This window comes from Rattus norvegicus, chromosome 3 (assembly GCF_021556685.1).
Source record: "Rattus norvegicus strain SHRSP/BbbUtx chromosome 3, alternate assembly SHRSP_T2T, whole genome shotgun sequence".
Lineage (NCBI taxonomy): Eukaryota > Metazoa > Chordata > Mammalia > Rodentia > Muridae > Rattus > Rattus norvegicus.
The window spans coordinates 109656666-109663517 of NC_141536.1; the positions used below are offsets into that span (position 1 = coordinate 109656666).

Consider the following 6852-nt stretch of genomic DNA (forward strand, 5'->3'; position numbering starts at 1 on the left):
TTGTGTGACCCACACAGTGCTAAGGACTGGAATGGAGGATACCCTCGTTCCTCAGATAGACAATAGCACCTCCATGTCCACTGTGAGGAAGACAAAGTAGCAAGAGGGCAGTCGACGGTTGGCAACACTTTGCCAGAGGGACTTGTTCGCTGAAACCATACAAGATGCCACACAGTAGTGCAAAATTAGCAGATAAGAAGATTGCTGTTGTGAGAAATTGAGGATATAATGAAGAGAGAGGGTAGGAGAGTGGTGCCTGCTGTCAAGTCTGGCCCAGGGAACTTGCTTGGGATTTGGCTACCGGTTTCCCTTTGAGATCTCTAGAAGCTGGTGTAGTCTGATGATATGAGCAGTGTGTACAGGAGGGGGAAGGATTTGTACTTCCTCCTGTTCCTGACAGCTAACTCAGAAAAGTGTGTCTTTCATGGTCTTGAAAAAATTTCATATCCTTAAACTACTTGCTGTTTCATTTCATTGGGATAAAAACAAAACAAAACAAACAAAAACAACAACAATAATAAAAACCACTTCAATGTTGACTGAAGCTTGGGGACATCCACAAAGCCAAAATAGGTCCCCAAAGGTGAATTTAAAAACATTTCCATGGGCTAACATGAGATGTCTTGAAGCAATGTCCTCCACCAAACTTAGTGTTGTCTCAACATCCCATGAGCATCACTCAGAGGGTGCCGGTTTGGAGATGGAGATCCAGTAAGTCTGTTGGGAAGGCAGAGTCCACAATGTACAGGATTGGAGGTCATAGGAATTGTATCTTACTCTGTCTGGGGGAAATGGGAGTTTTTCTGTGCTTCCTGCTAGCAAATTCTAAGACTAATAATAATAAATAAAGATGTATGAGAAGAAAGGAAGGAAATGAAACTTAAGTAAAATAAGAAAATCAATAAAGGTTAAGACAATGTTAAAGATAAAACATTGAGATGTGATTAAAAATTAAAATGTAAAGAACAGAACAGAAAAGAGTAAAGGCCCAGTTCAGAAAATTGTAAAAGAATGGAGACAGATAAATAACACTCAGAGGGAAGGGATTAGATAAAGAGCGTGAGGTTTGTTAAAGAAAGTGGGGGGATGGAAAGGCTACAACTAAAATCAGTGAAAATGAAGCCAGGAAGCTGTCAATAAAATTTAAGATAAAAATAAGAACCAGGAATTACAAGTCATGATAACATAACAAGCAAGACTTAAGATCAAGTAGTAAAAATGAAAACTAACGAAGGAAAAGGTTACCTACATCAAAGTGAAAGAGATAACAGATTAAGAGGCCAGCGGACTAAAGCCCACAGGGAAAACAGTTAGAAGACACAGAAGATGGGTTGAAGCGGACATGAAAGATTAAGGCATCAGGAATGTTCTTTTTGAGTGTTAATACTTGGGAAAGAGGATTACAAAAATACTTTCAAAAGAAAATAAGAGAAGTTTGAATGCATAGGAATAGATCATTTAAAGAAAGAACAAACAAAAGAGAAGTTAAAATTGGCACAAACCAAGACAATAAAAATTCTCTGTAATAACAGAAACAAAAATTAAAATTCTAGGTAGAAATCCCTGACTCTTTCCCTGGTAAACAAATACTCAATTAAAAAACAAGACAAAACCACACAACACCTATCTATCTGATACAAGCTCAAGTGTCTCCTGGGTCCCTCAGCTGGAGAATCCTGTTATAGCCCTGTGGAATGGCTTTCTCAGCCATCATCCGAGAAGCTCTCTGCTGCAGCGGATGGGGACTGGGGACTAATACAAAGACCCACAGACAGACATTATACAGAGATCGAGGGAAGGGGGAGGGGGAGGGAGGGAGGGGGGGGGGAGAGAGAGAGAGAGAGAGAGAGAGAGAGAGAGAGAGAGAGAGAGAGAGAGAGACCTTGGAACACACAGCTCTAAACAAGATGTCTTCATCAAATCCCTTCCTTAGAATGCAAGGAACCCTGTGGAAGGAGAGTGGGGGAGACAGAGGGGACAGAGGATATCAGGAGAGCGAGGTCATCTAAACAACCAAGCAAGAGTCACATTTGAATTCACATATGAATTCACAGAGCCTGAGGCAGCATGCACAGGGGCTACACAGGTCTGCACCAGGTCCTCTGCATACACATTATAGCTTTCAGTTAAGTGTATTTATGGGACTCCTGAACTTGTGAATGTGCAGGCCTCTGATTCTTGTGCCTGCTCTTGAGTTTCTTTTATTTTATTGTACAACTTTGATGCAATGGTTTTTGTTTCAGCTTGTATTTCTTCATGTTTGGTTGTTATCTCCCAGAAGGCTTTTCTAATGAGAGACAGAAAGGGAGTGAATCTGGGTGGATAGGGGGTGGGGAAGAATGGGAGTGCGGGGGGTGGTGGTGGGAAGGGCATTCAGATTATACTGTATGAGAGAAGAAACTGTATAAATAACAGGGGAAAACAAGTAGAGGCAGTGAGCCTGACGGAGGACATCAGTTCACCTGAATCCTGGAATGGCGGGAAGAGGCAGCAAGGTGAGGAAGGAAAGTGGCTGACCATAAAGGAGACAAAGTAGGAGAGCAGGTGAGGTTGGGAGAGGGCAGGTAGACAAGGTCGGAAGAGGGGGCAGGGGCAGACAAGGTCGGGAGGCAGGCCGAATGTTTCCCTTATGATGAGTGTGCTGTCAGAGAAGGTCTTCTTCAGCCTGGGTAGATGGAAGTCTAGTGTGGAACTGGGCTAAAGGAAGCTTGGAAGGAGACTATGTCAACATATCTAAACCTAAGACAGTATGTGGGTCAACATATCTAAACCTAAGACAGTATGTGGGTCAACATATCTAAACCTAAGACAGTATGTGGGTCAGGGAGAGGCCCAGGCAGACTCTGAGGGTACTGGGAGGGGGATAGACATGTAGGCAGGATTGGTGGAGTTTGCTAATTTGCAATTTGTGGGGAAACACACTCCTCAAATCCCATGAAGATAAAGCCACCAAAAAGTCAACTGAGCACTTGTGCCAATCACTGATGCTGGGACTTAACTAGGTTAGAAAACCCAGGTACTTCCTGATCATCTCTTTTTGCCTAGTCTAGCCCTACTCTCTTGCTTCTGGGTATGCTGGGCTTTGTGTCCTGTTCCTCCGACACACTTCTTCTGTGTCAAGCTGCTAATTAGTCCTGATTCACTCACCCGTCTCTTTGACTCACCTGCCTTTGGCAGTCAGTTCTCATGTCTTAGCTATTTTAAGAAATATTATTGGACAACCTAACTAATCTCATTCCAAGGTTTTGGTTTAGACATGGAGAAGTTTTCATATTTCATATTTCTTAGTAACTGAGGACAGGGATTTTATTTTTGTGTTGTGGTTTTTTTTAGGGGTGCATGTGTGCTGTAGGTAGAGGCTGGGAGGGTAAGTCATTCAACACTCACTCTGGTTCTGTCTGTGACTTACAGATGCCCATGAAAATGAATGGTAAAAATTTAGGACAGAAGGGTAATTAGAAAGAATACAGATTTGAGGCTCAGAATGCCCCATAGTATTAGAGAGAGTTGAATTCCAAACAGCACTGCCAAGTGCACACAATGAACTGACATATTAGACAATAGATATAAAATACTCTGATGTGTCTGAAAAACCATTGTGAGGCAATAGCTGCTGGCAACTCTTCTGCAGGTAATTGCAACACTAGTCCCCACACATCTGCTTAGTGGATGGCTATCAGTGATGCTTAACGATGACGATTTGTTTCTGGTTGGATGTGTTCAATAGTCAGTTATCACACATTCTATGTGTGAAACTGCCAGGAGAGATGTGATTGCAAGGGCTTTCTGAGAGCACGTCCTCCTCAGGAACAGCTCAACGCCCTGTGCATGATCTAGCATCCATTTCAGCGAGGCAGAGAGAATGTAGACCATCACTTTGAATACCAATTAAATGGCTTAAAATGCCCCATAAATGCATTGATCCCATACAATCTGGCTCCTGAAGGCAAGAAGAAAGTCTTTGATTACTATGAGAACTTAAATGCCAGGATAGATGACTGGCTGAGGAGGGTGTCTGGGTGATTTGCAGTTATTAGAAAGAAGGGTAAATGACCTCTTTTGACCTTAGGTTCCTAAGGGACCAATTGTGAGAAGCTTTTCTTTTTAGGAAAAAATCCAGGGTGGGTCTTTCAGAGAGAGAGAGAGGGAGGGTTAGATTAGATTAAAAAAAAATCTAAATAATAGAACAAGAGTCATATAATTTCCCTTTTCTTTTTTTTTTTTTCGGAGCTGGGGACGGAACCCAGGACCTTGCGCTTGCTAGGCAAGCGCTCTACCACTGAGCTAAATCCCCAACCCCAAGAGTCATATAATTAGTCCTTGCTCTAGGCAACATTTGGATGTTTAGAGCTTTCTTGTCTTTCCTTCTTTCCTTCTTCCCTTTCTTCCTTTCTTCCTTCCTTCTTTTCCTTTCTTCCTTCCTTCCTTCCTTCCTTCCTTCCTTCCTTCCTTCCTTTCTTTCTTTCTTTCTTTCTTTCTTTCTTTCTTTCTTTCTTTCTTTCTTTCTTTCCTGTTTTCCTTCCTTTTCCCTCCTTCTTTTTCTCTTTCTTTCTTTCCTTTGAAACAGGCTCTCCTCGAGATTATCCTGTATTCTATAGAATGACGTTGAACTTGAGAGCCTCCTGTCTCTACCGCAGTGCTGAGATCATAGGCTTGTGGCCATGCAGAGCTTGAGTGTAATTTGATTCATCAGCGCTGGACGGAACCCAGGGCTCTGCCTATGTACATTCTGGCAAATGTTCTGCCATTGCACTACAACCTCAACCCCTTTTAACTTTTTTCTTCCAAGACAGTGTCTCTCTATGTTGCTCAGCCTGGCCTCCTGTTTCATCTCTTGAATAGATGAGATTATAGACATGTATGTATGTATGTATGTATGTATGTATGTATGTATGTAGTGTGCTACCAGGCCTGCCTTCTTTTTTTTTTTTTTTTCAGGAAGGGATGTTCACTGCTTCATTTAGATGGAAGCCAAGGTTGTCTACATAATGCGTTCTAAGCCAGCCTATGTCACATAATGATTATTTTGAGGCTAGACAGATACCTAAAGAGTTAGGAGTACAGATTGCTCCCATAATATCCCAGGGGATCCCACAGCTTTTCCTGTCTCAACTTTCATCTCCTTTTTGGTACCAACTTATAAAACCTGAAGTGCATTTTATGTAATCTCTGCCTCACCCACTTCATGAAGTGCGCATGGTACTGATCGAGAACGCCCAACAGGAAGCCATAGTCTGGATGAACTCTTAGTGGTTGCCTCAGCACTGTTTTGGAATCTTCTTCTACTTGGGCCTCTGGAACACGGAGAATATCCCGTGTTGGAGTCCATATATCCAGGAAATCATGTTGGACATCCAGCAAATTGAGCTCTTTGAGTTTACACCTCCTAGACCGAATCTTCTGGCAATTCAGCCAATCCACTCCTTCCAACACAGCCTTGAAAGTATCTACATCGAAGTCGTCCAGCAGGGGGCCAATATAGAGGTATGGGTAGGGCCAGGTTGTTACCATGTGCTTAACAAGTTTTTTGCGTCTCTTGATGAAGGCTTCCTTGAACAGTGGGGGAAAGAACACTTTGGGTAGGTCCTCCACAACAGAGATAGCCAAGCGTTCATTACTTGCCAGTCCCTGGATTGCAAGGTGTTCGAGTGTGGGGAGAGCCTGGTCGCTCATCCTTAGGGATTCAGGTAGGGGTTTGGGGAGTCCAGACACAGTGACAGGTCTCTTATTTCAGCAGGGTGATGAGGTGACTTCAAGATTTCTAGTCCAGGCCTGCCTTCTTAATGACATTTAAAATGTTTTCCTTTTCTACCCCTCCCCCCAACCTCTTCTTGCTTTTGAGAGATTATTTTTTCCAGAAATATTGCCTAGTCAGTATTTAAAAGAATTGGAATAAAACCCCTTATGTTTTCTTTCTTGTTTCTGCCTTGCCTTGCCTGTGTATGTATGTGTGTGTGTGTGTGTGTGTGTGTGTGTGTGTGTGTGTGTATGTATGTGTATGTGTGTGTGCACATGACCATGGCTTCCTTTCTTACTTGCTTTCTTGTTCTTTTCAAGGAAAACAAGTTGTTTTTATGAGATGCCTACTTGGAAAATAGCTGTGGGAGGCCTTGGTTCATAGTTGGTGAGTGTGGTGGTTTGAATGAGAGATGTCCCCAGTGACTTATGTGTTTGAATACTTGGTACCTATTTTCAGTGCTGTTTGGGGAGGTGGAGAAGAAATAACACCAAGATAATGCCTACTTGGAGAATAGCTAAGGGAGGCCTTGGTTTATAGTTGGTGAGTGTGGTGGTTTGAATGAGAGATGTCCCCCATTGGCTCATGTGTTTGAAAAACCGGTACCTAATTTGAAGTACTGTTGGGAGAGGTGGAGAAGAAATAACATCAAGACGGAATAAAGGGAAGGAAATAAACAAACCTAGGACTCAAATAAATGGAATAGAATCAACCAACCAACCAAAAAGACAATAGAAAGAATGAATGAGATACATGATGGTTCTTTGAAAAAAGTTAACAAAATTTGCAAACATTTAGCCAAATTAATCAAAAGAAAAAGAGAGAGGATCCACATTAATAAAATTAGAGCTGAGAAGGGAAACATTACAACTGAGAGCATGAAAATTCAGAGAATAATAAGGACATATTTTTAAAAAAGTCTATATTCCACTAAGGTAGAAAACCTAAAAGAAATGGATAAATTTCTTAATCTATATATTTCCTACTAAAGTTAAACCTAGATAAAATAAACAATATAAACAGACTAATAACCACTAGTGAAATAGAAGCAGCAATTAAAAATTGCCCAACTGAAAAGAACCCAGGACGAAATGGATTCAGTGCAGAATTCTACT

At 41.8% G+C, this 6852-nt stretch overlaps 1 pseudogene across 1 annotated transcript; it reads right to left on the reverse strand.

Moving 5' to 3' along the window:
• Window positions 1-5052: 5052 nt before the first annotated feature.
• LOC120101647 (oogenesin-3-like) lies at window positions 5053-6453 on the reverse strand (annotated as a pseudogene). Its single transcript, XR_015684109.1, has one exon. The product of XR_015684109.1 is annotated as an oogenesin-3-like (transcript).
• Between the last annotated feature and the right edge of the window lie 399 nt (window positions 6454-6852).